Raw genomic sequence first — 20,305 nt, forward strand, 5'->3', positions numbered from 1 at the left:
AAATATTAACTTTCATAATAAATGATTATTTAACCAAAATACATAAACCATGTAAAAGAAATACCAGAACCTCATTTGTTTTAAAATATAGTAATGAATACTACCAAATGTTGAAATTAATTGCAATTGATACAATAAGGTTTAATGCAACAAAAGATATTGAAACAAAAGGTTCACAATTTTAGTTAAAATTGTGAGAAATAAGTCTAGCAATAAAAATGATTTAACTTCGTACAATTCTTTGGTCCTTAAAAAACTGGGGTTATACAAAACCTGTCTGCAACCTTTTAGGAAGTGATGATTCATTACCCTGTAAAAAACAATTACATCCATATAAACAAATGTTAAAACATAATGTATATTTTATACAACTCATTCAATAAAATTCTAATAATAAACAACGACATTTGTTGATATAATATAACTAATGAAAAACTTACGTTCTATAAGTTTTCAAAAACTTCTTTGAACACGACGTTTGTTGTAGAATTCAATGGATGGTTATCCTTGTCATGGATTAATATCTTAAGCCTTTTTTTGCTTTTGACCCTTGATATTGCAACATATAGTTGACCATGACTAAATACACTTCTAGGCAAATACAATCCAACATAATCCAATGACTGACCTTGAGATTTGTTAATTGTCATAGCATAACATATAGTTATGGGAAATTGCCTTCTAGTCATTTTGAATGGCCACGGAGATTGTGTTGGAGTCATATCCATTCTTGGAATATAGATAATGTAACACCCCGAATAAAATAAGAGAATTATTTAAATTAAGTTAATAATATATTTAATAATTTAATTAAATAAATTGAATTATTGGATTATTATTATTATTATTATTTGGAATAATAATTAGTGGAAAATATATAAGTTGGAATAAGAGAAAAGGGTTTTCATTTTTTGGTAAAGAGTTTTCACGTGAAACAGAGAAGCGGCTGAAAAGTGGAAAGTGGAGAAAGGGCAAAGAGGAAGAGCTAGAGAGCAAAGGTTGAAGAACGGAAAAGCTTGAAGCTTAGAGATTGCCGGATTATCTCAGGTAAGGGGGGTTTATCGTCGTTTAATGGGTATTATAGATTAACATGTCATGGGTAGTGATAAACCGTGGAAGTGACCCTAATTGGGATGTTGAATGCTGAAATATTGTGATGAATAAGTTGTATTAAAGTTGTAATTGAGTCCGCAATTGTGTGAGTCGTGTTCCCCCGAACGTATAGCTTTTTACGGAAATTGAATCGGAGGTCCGGAAGTCCTCCAACGGCGGAAAATGCGGAGAACTCTGCATTCTGCCTTGTGTTAGCGCAGGAACTGCTGTTTTGTCTGCGTTAACCGGTTAACCCAGGGCGTTAACCGGTTAACACTGTTGTCATACCCCGATTTTGATCCTGAAATTTTTTCATTTTTTTCTTTTATTTGTGCATTTTGCATACATTCATCAGTATAAAATGGATTTTAATCACTTGACTTTTGTAATTTTTCAATATTTGATTTTAATTTCAAATCAAGTTTAAAGCCAAATTTCAATTTAATTTTAATTGTTATCTTTACTAATGATTCAAAACTCTAATTGATTTTAATTTTCAAATAGATGTTAGAATTGATGTCAAAAGTAATTTTAACAAATTATTGGATTAATTTGATTTTGATTGGGTTTTCTACTGATTTTTTATTATTATTTAAATTGATATTTAAATTAGTCTTGGATTATTTCTAAAAAAATCCATTTTTATATCCATAGTACATTTCAAAATCAAAATAGCATTACAACATTTTCATAAATAATAAAAAAATCATGTTCCAAATTGCATTTCTCAACATTTTCATACAAGTTCATCCTATTACATAAATCCTACAAATACAATCTTAATGAATAATCAAAACTCCATCAAGAATCTAAATTCCAGCATCCCAATAATTCACTCCAAAAAAGAGTTCTACAACACATGATAACAAATCAATATCATAACAGAAGGTTTTCAACATCGCTTTCCAGTTCCTAATAGAACCTTCACAAAAAAGAAGGAAAATTGATCAACTTGTTATAGTTTACTAGAATCAAGAATGACCAATTATGCTGAAAAATCAATTTTGTTTACAAAGTGACAAAGTTAACAAATAATAAGGGAGGAGCAGTTCATGCTCATAGCCACGGATTTACACATCAGTTGCATATGAAAGTATTGTTGTTGCTGCTGAAGGTGGTTTCTACTAGTTACTTAAACTCGTGAGTATGAAGGATTTTTCTGTTCACATTGGCGGAAGACTCCTTTGTATCCATGTTATACAAATCCTCTCTGCCCAGGCTGGTTCAAGCAACCTGTTTTTGTTCCTTGCAACCACTCGGTCTTCAGTTCCTGCATGACAGATAGTTCGACGGTTAGATCTGAGTGTGCTCTCCGGTACCAAATATGCTCAAATAGATTTAAGGCATGTGATAAATTTGAAGCTTTATGGTGCAGATGTCATAGTTACTAACTAGTTTTCAACCAACACTGATGCCGAACTAGAATGCGGTTAGAAAATTTACCTGAGATGCCAGAGCTTAAGATGCTGTAGCATGTAGTCATCACAGCTATGTTGACAAAGGAATTGTAACCTGTGGTATTTGCAGTTCAAACCTGAAGCATGTTTCCTTGAAACTAATGGTTGAAGCTACTGAAAGAAAACTTTGGAATAAGGAGATATCTGCTAGAAGGAGAGCCTTGAGAAGTTGATGGAAATATATCAAACTTACCATAAGAATCCTGCAGAATTTTTGATTAGTCACCTCTCATTCGAAATGTTTCAGACAGTAGGCCAAATCGCAAAGCCAAGAGGTTGGTAAGGATAGCCTCTCAGCCCCAGATTCTAGGCTCTAGGTTGGTGAAGATCTTAGAGGCCCCACAGTTTATGTACCTGCCAAGATGAATGCACTGGTTGTAACACATGGAGAAATCCCTCACAAAAGAGAACATATCAAATTTCATTGAAATTCAAAGCTCATAAAAAGGGCAAAATTGCGGTGTACACTGTAATTATCGTTGCATACCGTTGTTAACTTGAAGACTTCTTCTCGCGATATTACTTTACAAAGGTCTTCACCAAGTTTATTTGCAATTTAAGGAGCATCATTAGCAATGTTTTACTTGCAGCAACACCGCCTGCCACTGTTGCACCTACTGCAGTAGCATTTTAACCCGACAATCACAATCCAAACTCTTTGACCAATACCTTTCCACAAAACCAACGGTTCTAAACTGTTATGACTTGTTTTCTGCAACAAATAACAAACTGCCTGCACAATGTTAACCACAACGGTATCAGTAACAAGCAAGCAATTCTTCAACAGAGAGCTTTAGGTAGAGAACTTGGTTTAGCGTTTGATCTGATAAATACTACTCGGTTACTATCCATTATCAGATTAGACAAAGGAAGGGATTGGCCATGTCAAGATAAGATGCAAGGGAAGAGATTCTGTACCTGATGATGAATCTGTACAAAAGCTTTGCAACGAGGTTCTGAACTTTTGCTCCCAGAGGCCAGACACAAAGAAATATATACTCGTACACTGCATTCCCAATCATATTACACAAGAAATAAATGAGAAAGAATAAGAAAAACAAAAACATAAAGTTGATTTCGAGATAATAACCATTGAATTTGATGGCAAACGCATTAAGTTGCAAACCTGGGATACAGCCGGCCTAGAGAGATTCAGAACTATTACTACAGCTTATTACCGTGGAGCCATGGACACCTTGCCGGTTAATGATGCCCTGAAAGTGAATGACAAGAGTCCAAATGCATTATCTATGCTGTTTGAGCTGGAATTGAAAAATGACGAGTGGGTGAAGGCAAAAGAAACTCTCCAGGCAACTAGCGATGCCACTGATAGGAAAGATTCATATGTTACACTTTCACTAAGAAAACCAGAATTACTTTGCTGCAGTTTGCAATAAAAAAGAGAAATCCAAAGCTAGAAGCGACTCATTTGGAAAAGGACAAAGATGGTTACCGGAAGTGGTTGGCTGGTGACTTGGCCTCAGGAGCACGAATCTAAACCGTAGCCGCCGGTGTTCATCGCTGAAGCATCAACCGCCTGCATTTTCGACCAAGTCAAGCTATCTGCAACCAGTACACCTTGAACCTCAACCTGCATCATCAAACAGATGTTCAAAATTTTCACTGCGGTAAAAGTTGAAATAATCAGTCAAAGCAGTAAAATCCGAAATACCCAAAATGGAGTCAAGACGAAACAGAGGAAGAAAAAGCAAGAGCGCAGATTACCTTTCCCAATTTGTATCATCAAACGGGCTAAAAGCACTTCTGAGCATCCGAAAAAGCGCTTCTGAGCTTTCTCCTTTGAGCCTTTACACACCAACTGAAACCCTAATGCGCAAGGATAAAAGGAAGCGAGTGAGAGGGAGAAAGGGGACGGCGGAGGCGATTCAAAAAACCCTAGTCACAACGAAAAATTGAAAAAAGGAGTTAACGGACAAACCGAAAAGGCCCGAAATCTTCCTCCGCGGATCCTTCACCGTCAGCCACGACACCCTTCCAAACTCCATCATCACCGTCATTACCGCTACCGGAGGTGAGTGTTTTTTTTAAGTCTTTCTGGAGCATTCATTTGAGAGCAAGAGGATTGAGGGGTTTTTGGTGAGAAGAGGAAATTGAGAGCGAGTTCGAGGCGGAGAGTGGAGAGCGATGCAGAGGGAGTGAGATTGGGAGGAGAGGATTCACGAGCTAGAAGAGGAAGTCTGTTTTTCTTTTCTTTTTTATTTTTCTTTCCCTAATTTATTTTAGATAGGATAGTTATTTAGATTAGAAATTTTTAAATAATATTAGTTTAGATTTTTTTAAATTAATATTAGTTTAGATTTTTTTTTTAAAAAAATAATTTTTAGTTTAGATTTTTTTAAATAATTTTAGTTTAGATCTTTTTTACATAATGTTAGTTTAGATCTTTTTTTTTAAAATAATTTTAGTTTAGATCTTTTTTACATAATGTTAGTTTAGATCTTTTTTTTAAATAATTTTTAGTTTAGATTTTTTTTTTTAAATAATTTTAGTTTAGATCTTTTTTAAATAATGTTAGTTTAGATCTTTTTTTAAATAATTGTTAGTTTAGATCTTTTTTTTAAATAATTTTAGTTTAGATCTTTTTTTAAATAATTTTAGTTTGGTTTTTTTTTAAAATCATTTTAGTTTAGATTTTTAAAATAATATTAGTTTAGATTTTTTTAAAATAATATTAGTTTAGATTTTTTTTTAAAAATAATTTTAGTTTAGATTTTGTAGGATATATTTAAAAATTCAAACTAGATTTAGGTTTAGAGTAAAGTACTGATTAATTAGGATTTTCTTATTTTGATTAGTTTAATTAGGTTTAATTAGGGTAGTCCATTAGTTTTCCTATTTATTAGTTTTTTTAGTTTTATTTCTTTTTTTATTTACCTTAGTTTATATATTTAGATTAGTACTTAAATAACGGTTAATGGTTAAATAGCCTAGTGGAGAGGGGTTAGTTCCATAGTCTTAGGTGGAGTGAGTTCGATACTCATACGTAGCACTTTTTGTAGTATTTCATTTTTCTTTAGTATTTTTTTAGTATTTCATTTCTTTTTAGATTTTATATTTTATTATTATTTTGTTTTTTTGTATTTTGTTTCTTGTAATATTTTTTTTTATGTCCATGCTTCTTTATTAATTTCATCATACATGCAAAAACCATTTTTAAAACTATAAAAATCATACTTCTCTCGATTTAATATCGAGCCCATTTTCAAACCCGTGTAAGTCGATTGCTTTTTAAGCATCGCCATCAACCTCACATAGCTTACTCTTGGGCTTTCTTACAATGAGCCGGTTCTCTTGCACTTACACTCATGCATTATTTATTTGGGTCCGATTTAATTATTTCATGTTTGTTTTAATCCCCATTTGACAAATGTACCCCACTCCCCCAATGTGTAACAATTTTGTACTTTTTATTTCTTTTATTGTTTGGTTGTTTAATTAGCTACTAACACAAGAATAAAATCAACAAATTTCAAAAATACAAAAAGTATGACTCGATCCAACGTCGAGCATTTTCTCAATAAACAAATCAACTCATTTCTCAATCCTATTCCATCCCATCTTTTTCAAACTTTCATCAAATGCTTGATTCAACGTCAAGCCATTTTCATAATCAAAAACTCAAAAATATTAATTCATATTCAAGACCTTTTCAATAAAGATGGAAATGGAACATGGTGTATACCATGCACTCCTGAGGTTAAGATTCGAGACGTATGCCTCGCCAATCTTAACTCTCGCCATCGTCTAAAATTGTCAATGCGGTTTCTTCAAACCCTTTCTCAATCAAATTCCAAAATACTTAATTCCTATCTTAACTTTTTTTCAATAAAGATGGAAATGGAACATGATGTATATCATGCACTCCTGAGGCTAGGATTCGAGATGTATATCTCGCTCATCCCAGTTCTCGCCATCATTCAAAATACATCCAACCAATCAAACTCTTTTCTCGCCGTCGTGCGATTAATCAAAAACCTTTTTTCATAAACGAAAGATATATTGTCTTAAGTGATACAAAACAATGTTTCGGCCACGATTGTTGAGTAGAGATAAATGACGCTTTTCCGAATGTAGATTTATAAATCCGTTCGATGTGTGGTATGCGTTCACTCCTCATCTGTTTTGGGTAAAACAATGTTTTCGTCGATTAATACAATATAACTTTCGATAAAATCGACCAACAAACAAACATTTTTCTACCCAGAACTACGTAAGCCTTGATTTCTCTTTTGAGATACGTAGGAGCAGGATTTATAAATCTTGTCAGGCCCATTAATAAAAAACTTAGGTTTAGTCCTTCGTCAAAAATCCAAAAACATTTTCTTCTCATCTTTTCTTTCTTCTCCCACCTAATAAACTGAAAAGCCTAACATTTCAAACTAACATTAACGCACACAACTGACCTAATGGTTCCCGTTGAGTACAACGGACGTGAGGGGTGCTAATACCTTCCCCTTGCGTAATCGACTCCCGAACCCGGATATTGGTTGCGATGACCATATCTTATCCTTTCTTTTGTCTTGGGTTTTATCGATATTTCCCCTTTCCTTTTTAGGAATAAATAAAGTTCGGTGGCGACTCTGTTCAGTCCATCATTGCGAGCGTGCGATCGCGCTTCGCTTTGAGGTCGTATCCCCATTTTTTTCGAGGTGCGACAACTGTTATAAATTGTGAAAATGTGATGTTTTGCCTGCGTTAACCGGTTAACCCAGGGCGTTAACCGGTTAACACTGTTGCGTTTTGCCAGAAAGTGTGTTTTGTCCTGCGTTAACCGGTTAACCCAGGGCGTTAACCGGTTAACACTGTTGGAAATTTGAAAAATTGATATTTTAATGTTGTGAACCTAATTGGTGATTGACCTATTATCGTTAATTTTGATGAGTAATTTTGTTGAGTTTATGTTATGAAGTGTTGGTACAAATATGTTGATAAGTTGTGTTACAGTTGTTGAAAATACTGAGTTGTAGGCTTGGTGAGCCAAAGTTGATTATAAGTTGATTTTGTTGAAAACATTGTTGTATTGCTATTATTATTATGTTGTTGACAGTTTAAAGTCGTGTATGCCATGTACATTCATATGCATTAAGTCGGAGCTTTGCTCACACCACGTTGGCCTGGATTGGCAAATTTTAAGTTGAAAGTTGAAGGCTTATGCCTTGATGCCCAATAAAATGGCAATGATTTTAAGTTGGGAGTTTTACTCCGATTGGTACCACATGCATGACGAGTCGAGTCTCATTTGAGTTGCATTTTATGTTGTTATTGAGTATGATCTTGGAGTTGATGTGCCGTTACTGAATGTGTAATCTGATTTGGGTGATGAAACGTGTTAAATTACTTAGCATTACATGATGATTTAAAATGCTTATTATATCGATTGAGAAACTCACCCTTACAACTATTTTTCAGGTAACGAGTAGTAATTGAGTAGAAGCTAGTGCTCGGATTCTAGTGTAGTCTCCATAGTGGGTCATGCTCTGATAGATGTAACATCGGGACGGGATGTTTTGTTTTATTGTTGGTTGTTGAACCTTTTTACCTGTAATATGTTATATGTTTTGAATGGTTAGTTGATTTCTATCCGCTGCGAATTATGCAAGAAAATGTTTATTTTGATTAAATAAAGAGCATGACAGTTATTATGGTGTGAAGTAGTTGTGTGACACCCTTGGTGCATAATTACTCTGATTGATATGTGTTATTTTAATTATATACTCGGGGTATTTTAGAAGGGTGTTACATTAGTGGTATCAGAGCAGGTCGGTCTGTCCGGCCAGTTGTCGTGTCGTTAATGTCTAACAATTGTGTATTGTTACTAATCTAACTTTTAAGTTGTGTTGTATTGATAAGTTGAAATGGCTGGAAGGAATGACGCTGCAATGGCTGCCGCAATGCAAGCGATGGCACAAGCTGTGCAGAACTTGCCAAATGCTGGTGGTGATGCTGGATCACGTAGCTTGGCGACTTTTCAGAGAGAGAATCCGCCGGTGTTTAAAGGGAAGCATGATCCAGATGCAGCCTTGGGATGGTTGAAAGAGATTGAGAGAATCTTCCGTGTTATGGATTGCACTCCAGCTCAGAAGGTTCGGTATGGTACTCACATGCTAGCAGTCGAAGCTGATGACTGGTGGCTAGAGACTCACGAGAGGTTGACCGTGGCAGGTGAAGTCATTACTTGGGATGTATTCCGTAGGGAATTCATGAGAAAGTATTATCCGGAAGATGTCCGTGGTAAGAAGGAAATTGAGTTCCTTGAGCTGAAGCAAGGAAACATGTCTGTCACTGATTATGCTGCGAAATTTGTGGAGCTGTCCAAATTTTATCCTCATTACACTGGTGCTGGTGCTGAATTTTCAAAGTGCATCAAGTTTGAAAATGGACTGCGCTCTGAAATTAAGAAGGCTGTTGGGTATCAGAAGATACGCATTTTTACTGAATTGGTTGATAGCTGCAGGATATTTGAAGAAGACAATAATGCTCATTACAAGATTGTCAGTGACCGCAGGGGCAAGCAACATCAAAATCGTGGCAAGCCGTATGATGCCCCAGTGGGAAAAGGGAAACAAGGAGCTGCTCCGGCTCAGAGGACCAGTAGGGGAGGTGCTCCTGTTGGTATAGTTTGCTTCAAATGTGGTCAGGCTGGTCATAAGAGTAATGTATGCACTGCTGAAGTAAAGAGGTGTTTTCGTTGTGGTAAGACTGGTCATGCAATAGCTGATTGCAAGCACAAGGAAATGATTTGTTTTAATTGTGGCGAAGAAGGGCATATTGGAAGTCAGTGTCAGAAGCCAAAGAAATCTCAGACGGGGAAGGTGTTCGCATTGACCGGAACTCAAACCTCCAGTGAGGACAGACTTATCCGAGGTACGTGTTATATTAATGGCTTTCCTCTTGTAGCTATTATTGACACAGGTGCGACTCATTCCTTTATATCTTTGGATTGTGCTGTGAAACTTAAGTTAGAGATATCTGAGATGTTTGGTAGTATGGTAATTAATACTCCTGCGAAGGGTTCAGTGACTACTACTTCGGTTTGTTTAAATTGTCCTTTGAGTATTTTTGGTAGAGACTTTGGGATGGACCTAGTGTGTCTTCCACTAGTGCAGATTGATGTTATTCTAGGTATGAACTGGTTGGTGTTTAACCGAGTTTCTATCAACTGTTTTGATAAGACGGTGGTCTTTCCTGAGATTGAGGAGGGAAAGAGTTTGTTTCTATCAGCAAGGCAAGTGAATGAAGAAGTAGCTGATGGGGCAGAGTTGTTTATGCTGTTAGCGACTTTGGAGGCTAAAGATAAACTGGTGATTGGCGATCTAGCCGTGGTGTGTGATTTTCCTGATGTGTTTCCGGAAGAGGTGAATGAATTACCGCCAGAGCGGGAATTGGAGTTCTCGATTGATTTGGTACCTGGTACTAGGCCGATATCGATGGCTCCGTACCGTATGTCTGCTGTTGAGTTAACTGAATTGAAGAGTCAGTTGGAAGATCTGTTGGATAAGAAATTTATTCGTCCGAGTGTGTCACCGTGGGGTGCACCAGTGCTATTGGTTAAGAAGAAAGAAGGTACTATGAGGTTGTGTGTGGACTACAGGCAACTGAATAAAGTGACGATCAAGAATCGGTATCCTTTGCCGAGGATTGATGATTTGATGGATCAGTTGGTTGGTGCAAGTGTGTTCAGCAAAATAGATTTGAGATCTGGGTATCATCAGATCCGTGTGAAAACCGAGGATATTCAGAAGACTGCTTTCAGAACAAGGTATGGACATTATGAGTATTCTGTAATGCCTTTTGGTGTGACTAATGCGCCTGGAGTATTTATGGAGTACATGAATAGGATTTTCCATCCGTACCTAGACAAGTTTGTTGTGGTGTTTATTGATGATATTTTGGTGTATTCGAAATCTGAAGAAGAGCATGCTGAACATTTGAGAGTGGTTTTGGGAGTTCTACGAGAAAAGAAGTTATTTGCTAAATTGTCCAGGTGTGAATTTTGGTTAGGAGAGGTGAGTTTTCTTGGTCATGTGATTTCAAGAGGTGGCGTTGCTGTTGATCCTTCTAAGATAGAAGCGGTATCTAAGTGGGAAGCTCCGAAGTCTGTTGCGGAGATTCGAAGTTTCCTTGGTTTGGCTGGTTATTATAGGAAGTTCATTGAGGGATTTTCTAAGTTGGCGTTACCATTGACGATGTTGACTAGGAAGGGGCAAGCGTTTGTTTGGGACTCAAAATGTGAAGAAGGTTTCCAAGAGTTAAAGAGAAGGTTAACTACTGCTCCTATTCTGATATTACCGAGTTCGTCGGAATCATTTGAAGTTTACTGTGATGCTTCATTGTTGGGTTTGGGTGGCGTGTTGATGCAGAATAAGCAGGTTATAGCTTATGCTTCAAGATAGCTGAGAGTTCATGAGAGGAACTACCCGACGCACGATTTAGAGTTGGCGGCTGTGGTGTTTGTTCTGAAGTTATGGAGGCATTACTTGTACGGGTCAAGATTTGAGGTTTTCAGTGACCATAAAAGTTTAAAGTATTTGTTTGATCAGAAAGAGCTGAATATGAGACAGAGAAGATGGTTAGAGTTTCTGAAGGATTATGACTTTGGTTTGAATTCCCATCCGGGTAAAGCAAACGTAGTGGCTGATGCATTGAGTCGGAAATCATTACATATGTCTATGCTAATGGTTAAGGAATTGGATTTAATTGAGCAGTTTAGAGACTTGAGTTTGGTGTGTGAGAGTACTCACAATAGTGTTAAATTGGGAATGTTGAAGTTAACAAGTGGTATTCTGGATGAGATCAGAGAGGGTCAGAAATCCGATGTGCTTTTGGTTGATAAGTTGACTCTAGTGAATCAAGGTCAAGGTGGCGAATTCAGAGTTGATGAGAATGATGTTTTGAAATTTGGTAATCGGGTGTGTATTCCGGATGTTATCGAACTTAAGAAGAGTATTCTTGAAGAAGGACATCGTAGTGGCCTGAGTATTCATCCTGGAGCTACGAAGATGTATCATGATTTGAAAAAGTTATTTTGGTGGCCGGGAATGAAAAGAGAAATTGCGAGTTTTGTTTATTCCTGTTTGACTTGTCAGAAGTCAAAGATTGAGCATCAGAAGCCGTCTGGGCTAATGCAACCGTTGGCTATTCCAGAGTGGAAGTGGGATAGTATCAGTATGGATTTTGTTTCTGGTTTACCGAGGACAAGTAAGAATTTTGAAGCTATTTGGGTGATTGTTGACAGATTGACAAAATCGGCTCATTTCATTCCGATCAGAATGGATTATCCGTTAGAGAGATTAGCCGAGTTGTATATTGAGAAGATTGTAAGTTTGCATGGTATTCTGTCGAGTATTGTTTCGGACAGAGATCCTAGATTTACATCGAAGTTCTGGGAAGGTTTGCAGAGGGCTTTGGGAACTAAGCTGAGATTGAGCTCTGCATATCACCCGCAGACTGATGGTCAGACTGAGAGGACGATTCAGTCACTAGAGGATCTGTTGAGGGCTTGTGTTTTGGAAAAGGGAGGTGCTTGGGATTGTTATTTACCTTTGATTGAGTTTACCTACAACAATAGTTTTCATTCGAGCATTGGTATGGCGCCGTTTGAAGCTTTGTATGGTAGGAGATGTCGGACACCATTATGTTGGTATGAGTCCGGTGAGAGTGTTGTGGTTGGACCGGAGATTGTTCAACAGACTACAGAAAAGATTAAGATGATTCAGGAGAAGATGAGAATTGCTCAGAGTCGTCAGAAGAGTTATCATGATAAGAGGAGGAAGTCACTTGAGTTCCGAGAGGGAGATCACGTGTTTCTTCGTGTTACTCCGATAACTGGGGTTGGTCGAGCTTTGAAGTCAAAGAAGTTGACACCTCGATTTATTGGTCCTTATCAGATTTTGGAGAGGATAGGAGAGGTAGCCTATCGTATCGCTTTACCGCCGTCACTTGCGAATTTGCATGAGGTTTTTCATGTGTCTCAGTTGAGGAGGTACATTCATGATCCGTCGCATGTGATCCAAGTAGATGATGTACAGGTGAGAGATAACCTGACTGTTGAAATATCGCCTATGAGGATTGAGGATCGAGAGTTGAAGCAGTTGCGGGGTAAAGAGATTGCCTTAGTGAAAGTAGCTTGGGGAGGACCAGCAGGTGGCAATGTGACTTGGGAACTGGAGAGTCAGATGAAAGAGTCTTATCCAGAGTTATTTGCTTGAGGTATGTTTTCGAGGACGAAAACTCTTTTAGTGGGGGAGAGTTGTAACACCCCGAATAAAATAAGAGAATTATTTAAATTAAGTTAATAATATATTTAATAATTTAATTAAATAAATTGAATTATTGGATTATTATTATTATTATTATTTGGAATAATAATTAGTGGAAAATATATAAGTTGGAATAAGAGAAAAGGGTTTTCATTTTTTGGTAAAGAGTTTTCACGTGAAACAGAGAAGCGGCTGAAAAGTGGAAAGTGGAGAAAGGGCAAAGAGGAAGAGCTAGAGAGCAAAGGTTGAAGAACGGAAAAGCTTGAAGCTTAGAGATTGCCGGATTATCTCAGGTAAGGGGGGTTTATCGTCGTTTAATGGGTATTATAGATTAACATGTCATGGGTAGTGATAAACCGTGGAAGTGACCCTAATTGGGATGTTGAATGCTGAAATATTGTGATGAATAAGTTGTATTAAAGTTATAATTGAGTCCGCAATTGTGTGAGTCGTGTTCCCCCGAACGTATAGCTTTTTACGGAAATTGAATCGGAGGTCCGGAAGTCCTCCAACGGCGGAAAATGCGGAGAACTCTGCATTCTGCCTTGTGTTAGCGCAGGAACTGCTGTTTTGTCTGCGTTAACCGGTTAACCCAGGGCGTTAACCGGTTAACACTGTTATAAATTGTGAAAATGTGTTGTTTTGCCTGCGTTAACCGGTTAACCCAGGGCGTTAACCGGTTAACACTGTTGCGTTTTGCCAGAAAGTGTGTTTTGTCCTGCGTTAACCGGTTAACCCAGGGCGTTAACCGGTTAACACTGTTGGAAATTTGAAAAATTGATATTTTAATGTTGTGAACCTAATTGGTGATTGACCTATTATCGTTAATTTTGATGAGTAATTTTGTTGAGTTTATGTTATGAAGTGTTGGTACAAATATGTTGATAAGTTGTGTTACAGTTGTTGAAAATACTGAGTTGTAGGCTTGGTGAGCCAAAGTTGATTATAAGTTGATTTTGTTGAAAACATTGTTGTATTGCTATTATTATTATTATGTTGTTGACAGTTTAAAGTCGTGTATGCCATGTACATTCATATGCATTAAGTCGGAGCTTTGCTCACACCACGTTGGCCTGGATTGGCAAATTTTAAGTTGAAAGTTGAAGGCTTATGCCTTGATGCCCAATAAAATGGCAATGATTTTAAGTTGGGAGTTTTACTCCGATTGGTACCACATGCATGACGAGTCGAGTCTCATTTGAGTTGCATTTTATGTTGTTATTGAGTATGATCTTGGAGTTGATGTGCCGTTACTGAATGTGTAATCTGATTTGGGTGATGAAACGTGTTAAATTACTTAGCATTACATGATGATTTAAAATGCTTATTATATCGATTGAGAAACTCACCCTTACAACTATTTTTCAGGTAACGAGCAGTAATTGAGTAGAAGCTAGTGCTCGGATTCTAGTGTAGTCTCCATAGTGGGTCATGCTCTGATAGATGTAACATCGGGACGGGATGTTTTGTTTTATTGTTGGTTGTTGAACCTTTTTACCTGTAATATGTTATATGTTTTGAATGGTTAGTTGATTTCTATCCGCTGCGAATTATGCAAGAAAATGTTTATTTTGATTAAATAAAGAGCATGACAGTTATTATGGTGTGAAGTAGTTGTGTGACACCCTTGGTGCATAATTACTCTGATTGATATGTGTTATTTTAATTATATACTCGGGGTATTTTAGAAGGGTGTTACAGATAACCCCTCCAATATTCTTTCCAGATATAATCTTTGCCTCGATAACGTGGTTTGCCAATCTTGTAACTATAAGCCTTGTTCCATTGCAGAGACCTTCAGGTTGATCAATGTTTCGAAGCAACATAATAGGGGTCCCAATCTTCAATTTAATCTTGTGGTTAGGTAGACCGGAAGTTGTAAGTGTATTCAAAAATTCCGGGGTCAAAACATCAAAAGCTTCATTTCCTTCACCGTCAAAAGTGTCTACAGAATCTGAACTTAAATATTCCTTTTCTTCACCTTTGGGAAAAAATTTGAAATTTTATTATTATAAATCTATGTTAGTACATATAAATATATGAATGTATCTATAAATATGTTTACAATGGATAACGCATACCTGGTATGAATCCCAAAACGTATTGATTTATGATGTCAACCGTTTCAATTGTTCCTGCCAATATAGCTCTTGATTGTAAAAATTCTGGATTCTTGTAATTGTTAAGAAAATTCGGATATGTTTCACTAACAATGGCTTCTAGTGGATCATCATAGTTAGAAATTAAGAAATCATTTGGAATAGGAATATTTGTGTAACCATCGTTAGGTTCTTCCAATTTCCCATCGCCAACTTTTAATATCCAATTAGAAAACAATTCTAATTCAGATGTACTTGAAGTATTGCCGGCTTGTTGGAGTCGCATGTTCTTTGTAAGCTTCAGCACAACACAATGATCCCAGATGTATGATGAATTTATTGTAGAATGTATTATATCTAAACGGCTGCCTCTTGGTACAACTGGTAATATTTGCCGAAAATCTCCACCAAATACAATTACTTTCCCTCCGAATAATTTGTCAGAACAATTGGAATGCCCCATTATGTCTTTAAGGGTTTTATCAAACGCTTCAAAACAAAATCTGTGTGCCATTGGAGCTTCATCCCAAATTATCAACTTTGCCATTTTTAGTAGCTCTGCACGATCACTACCTTTGTCGATATTACATGTAGAAGACTCCATTGTAGGTATTGGAATCTTGAACATTGAATGAGCCGTTCGACCTCCTGGAAGTAGTAGTGAAGCTATGCCCGATGAAGCAACAGTTAAACAAATTTGTTTCTTTGATCTTATGTAGGAAGCTAGAGTTCTCCACATGTAGGTTTTCCCTGTGCCACCATATCCATACAAAAAAAATACGCCTCCTTGTTGATTGTTTACTGCTTCCATTATTCGCTTGAATACACCTCTTTGCTCATCTAATTTAAAAAAAATACATAGCAAACATGCAGTGAATAAATTAATTATACATTAAAAAAATTGTAAGATAAAATCATACTTTAAAAGTTAACTTTATAAAATTATGACAAAACTTACAAACATTTAACATATTTACCTGTAAGATTTAAGAACAAATTATTGTATTCTTGCAATTGTTCGGCTGGATTGTAACTCCGCTCTTCGTATATGAGCTTATTTCCCAACTGCTCAACCGCATATCCACTTGGATAAGGCATTCCAGCAAATTCCTTTAGACTTCGGCTCTTCCTTTGAAGATTTCGTTCAATCTCAATTAATGTTAAGTTCATTATCTCTTCATCCGACAACCTCAAACCTTTATACAATAGTAATTATAAGTGTAAACTATAAAACAAATTTACTTTTAAGAATCAAACAAATAAATATAATAAAAATTCACAATATAGGAAAAATAATACCTCTATTGTTTGCAATTCGCTGTTGAGCATATAGTATTCCATCAGCTAAGAGATGACATGTTTTACTCCATACATGTCTTGGCCTGTTAATGCTGCCTGATAATAACATGTGAACAAATAGTAATCTCAAATATTGACCTGAACCCCAATGATTTGCCTCTTTAATAGCTGCAATGAATTCTCTATCATCGCCGATAAAGTATCATATTTTACGTTATTCACTGTTTTTATATCATTATAACTGCGGGGGCCTTTGACATGTGTGAGCATCAATCTAAGATAGTACAATTCGCCAGTTGTTGGAGGAACCCATATAAGCCTACCAATTGTGTAACCTTTTTGACGGGGTTTCCATTCTCTTTTTTTCTTAACATAAACAAATTTTGAAACAAATTTGCTGTAAGTTAAATTTTGTGCTTCAGGATACTTGCAATTTGCTTCGAACCATGATGTAAACATCGATTCAGTTGCACTTGGTTTTTCCAGAACTGTATTGATACGATCAAAATCAATGTAATATTCCGAATTTTGACCTTCACAATGAAAGTACAGTCTCTCAACAGCTGGTTTTCTACCATGGATTGGAAAGGAGAATATCCTCCAAGTTGCTTCACTCGGAGAAACGTACCTACAAATAATATAATGAAAGGCAATGGATTTAAAATTAATAGAATGATTATTGTAGACAGAATATATAAATTTTATTATAACACATATAGTCAAAACAGTGTACATATAAAATTTTCTACACCATGCATGTAAAGAAAAATTGCACACTTTTAGTTGAAATAGATAAATTGCATGACATCATATTTCAAGTGATATGTTAGAAACGTACCTACAATCAATATACTGTTTGATCTCATCAATATTCTGCGGCTGGTTGGAAGTTCCATCATCATTCGGTACAATGGCAACGGTGATTCTGTCGTAACCTTTGTTGATGTACTTGAATAAGTACTTAATCGATGTACTTTGATTGCACCATTCCATGTTTATGTGAGCTTGGTACTTTGTCAACAACTTTGCATTGTATGGAACAACATTTCGATTATCGACTTGAATTCCATTCTTAAGAACTGTATGTCCATTGTCCCTTCTTCTATATACCGGAAACCCATCTTGATCAACAATTGTTTCGGGCTGAAACTGTTTTGGAAAATATTTAGAACATTTTCCATCTTTCATGCACGGTGAAGATCGATTTGCAAATCCACACGGGCCATGAATCATGTGAGTTTTAACCAAATTATACAACTCTTCATTGGTATCTTGGTCAGGTATTTCAGCTGAAATAATGCGATCAATATCACTTGGAGTTGGATATTTGTTAGATGGATGGAGGAAAATTAAGATGCGAGCATGTGGTAATCCTCTCTTTTGAAACTCAATTGTATACATATCTATAAAAATAAATATATAAAATATATACAATAGTCAGCACACGAATGATAAATTTGAAAATAACAATACGATTAATTGAATATGGAATAAGTTACTCACATGCAAGAACTTTCCCCAATAGACTTTTCTTTGTGAGATCAGACAAAAGCTCATCAAATTTCATTTTAAAGACTCTTGAAATGATGTCAGGACGATCTGATGCTTTTAGATGAACAGAACCAAGCAAACGCTGAATTTCAGGCCAGTTGGGGTTACATGTGAATGTAATGAAAAGATCTGGAAATCCGACATAGCTGCATATTGCCATTCCGTCAAAGTATAGTTGATCCATATATCTACGACTACCAACGTATGAAGAAGGTAGCACAACCCTCTTACCTGTGTTTGACCCGTGCGTTTCTCCATTTGAATTATATTCATTCAAATTGTGATACTTGCCAACCCTCAGTTTTGACTGATTCTTTCGAAGCCACCTAAGTCTTTCTGATTCCATCATTGTAAAACCATCTACCAAAAATTATTGATAAAGTCTCCTTGATCGCAAAAATGTTTATGCTTCATTAGATCTTGATTGAATTCTAAAGGCCAACCACTCTCTTATTGTAAGTCGATTTCGCTTTGTTGCTTCTTCCCAAGGAATATCTTTATTGTTCTGTTCTAACTGTGTTATGTCTGTGAAGTGGCGAATATTTGTCCCTTTATCACGGTGCCTCACATTAGGTCTATATCCATCCTCACCATATGGAAATAATAATGGGTACTGATATCCTAAATAACTGGTATGATACTCATCTATCCTTTGAAGTTCGCCACATTGTTTTTGCACTATAATGTCTCTTTTTTCTGCAGTGTCGACATCTCCAACAATTAAAGCAACTACTTCAGATACAGTTGGTTGATTATATATCCTTCCATCATTTCTTCGTTCAGATATTAAACGAAGTTTTAAATCAGAAACACCTTCTTCACAAAGTCTGTCCCTTGCCATGCGAAATGATTGTGCATGAACATTATGTTCATATAACATTTCAGATAGTTTTCTCACAATATTAACATCAACTCCACTTTTTGACCTATAATGAAAAGAGTTGAAACAGTTTATTGCAAGTTTCTTAAATAAATAAATTTAAAGTTTGGAAAATAATAGATATCTAACCTGAATCCATGCATTCTGTTTTCAATTTCATTCTCAGTGTCATAAACATATAGTTGTGCAAATCGTGGATTTTGACCTGACATCGGTAACATGCTTCCTATTCGGTGACATGATTGACCTTGGATACGAAAATTGGGAGGGCATCTACCGTTGTTAAATCGATTGTCCACTTTCGCACCGGGAGATGTAAATGCAAACATAACGTTGTACATTTGAATTTGTTGTTGGAAATTTTTTGATTCACATGATTCGTTGTCAAACAACAGATGTTGTAGAACTTTAGGAGCGGGTTTTAACAAAGGTAACTGAACTTTTCCTGATCCATAACACATGGAAAATTCAAAATGATCATACTTGATCATACATCTGAAAAAATTACACATATATAACAGATATTATATATCTTCATCATTATAAATAAAACAAAAGATATATAATTTTATAGTGAATAAAAATATCAAATGTTCACCTGATAAAAAACATAACTTACATTGCCATGGCTTTATTTGAATAAAGTTTTCTTACAGCTTTTGCTCATTCAACATGATAAGTTCATTTCTTGAATTTGGAACAATACTTGAAATGCTAATATATAATATATAAGGTACATGTTAAGAATGGATCATTTCCATTATATATATATATATATATATATATATATATATATATATATATATATATATATATATATATATATATATATATATATATATATATATATATATATATATATATATATATATATATATATATATTTGGTACGAAAATTCGTCTGTTCCCTCCAAAATAATTGGCAATTACGTAACATGTGGATATGTGTAATATAGGGAAATGAAAAGTTTTTCATCAGCCTATGTACTCCCTCTGTCCCATATTATAAGCAAATTTCACCTTTTTAGATTCATTAAATAATTAATGTATCTAGTCTATATATAGATTAGATACATTAGTTATTTAATGAATCTAGAAAGGTGAAATTTGCTTATAATATGGGACGGAGGGAGTATTAATATAGCCGTAAAACCTAAAGGGATTTCATTAGAGCATGTTTATCTATAGTTTTCCCAAGTTCCTACACATTTACCGATGTTGCTGTGTCAGAAGCATTTGGATATTTGAGATTTTCCAACGTTCTCTCATTTGCAATGTCCATAAAGAAACACACGGTCCTACAATTTAAGTGGTTCATATTTATTATTAAAAAAATTCAATTTGTCATTTAAAGAAAATCAAACAACGATAATATTTGGCAAAAAAAATACAATAATAATTAATTTGATTTCAGGATATTGATTTCATTTTGGAATGATAAGATTGCAACAACAATAAAATAACGGTAATATTTATTATTAAAAAAATTCATTTTGTCATTTAAAGAAAATCAAGCAACGATAATATTTGGCAAAAAAACTACAATAATAATTAATTTGATTTCAGGATATTGATTTCGTTTTGGAATGATAAGATTGCAACAACAATAAAATAACGGTAATATTTTTTAGTAGTATAAATAGGTAA

The 20,305-nt window shown here is 35.4% G+C and overlaps 1 long non-coding RNA gene and 1 pseudogene across 4 annotated transcripts; both read right to left on the reverse strand.

Moving 5' to 3' along the window:
* Nucleotides 1-443: 443 nt before the first annotated feature.
* LOC127137606 (uncharacterized) lies at nucleotides 444-19,285 on the reverse strand (annotated as a pseudogene).
* On the reverse strand, nucleotides 1,812-4,756 carry LOC127135569 (uncharacterized). Of its 4 annotated transcripts, none has more exons than XR_007808609.1 (9): nucleotides 4,489-4,756; nucleotides 4,275-4,376; nucleotides 4,003-4,140; nucleotides 3,676-3,763; nucleotides 3,468-3,555; nucleotides 3,037-3,282; nucleotides 2,743-2,903; nucleotides 2,536-2,660; nucleotides 1,812-2,362 (listed from the first exon to the last, which is right to left on the reverse strand). It is a non-coding gene; the product is annotated as an uncharacterized LOC127135569 (long non-coding RNA). The 4 variants fall into 4 exon arrangements; XR_007808607.1 differs by having other exon boundaries at nucleotides 2,536-2,663; XR_007808606.1 differs by having other exon boundaries at nucleotides 2,536-2,903.
* Nucleotides 19,286-20,305: the final 1,020 nt, after the last annotated feature.

Source organism: Lathyrus oleraceus, chromosome 4 (genome assembly GCF_024323335.1).
Source record: "Lathyrus oleraceus cultivar Zhongwan6 chromosome 4, CAAS_Psat_ZW6_1.0, whole genome shotgun sequence".
In the NCBI taxonomy this organism is placed as follows: domain Eukaryota; kingdom Viridiplantae; phylum Streptophyta; class Magnoliopsida; order Fabales; family Fabaceae; genus Lathyrus; species Lathyrus oleraceus.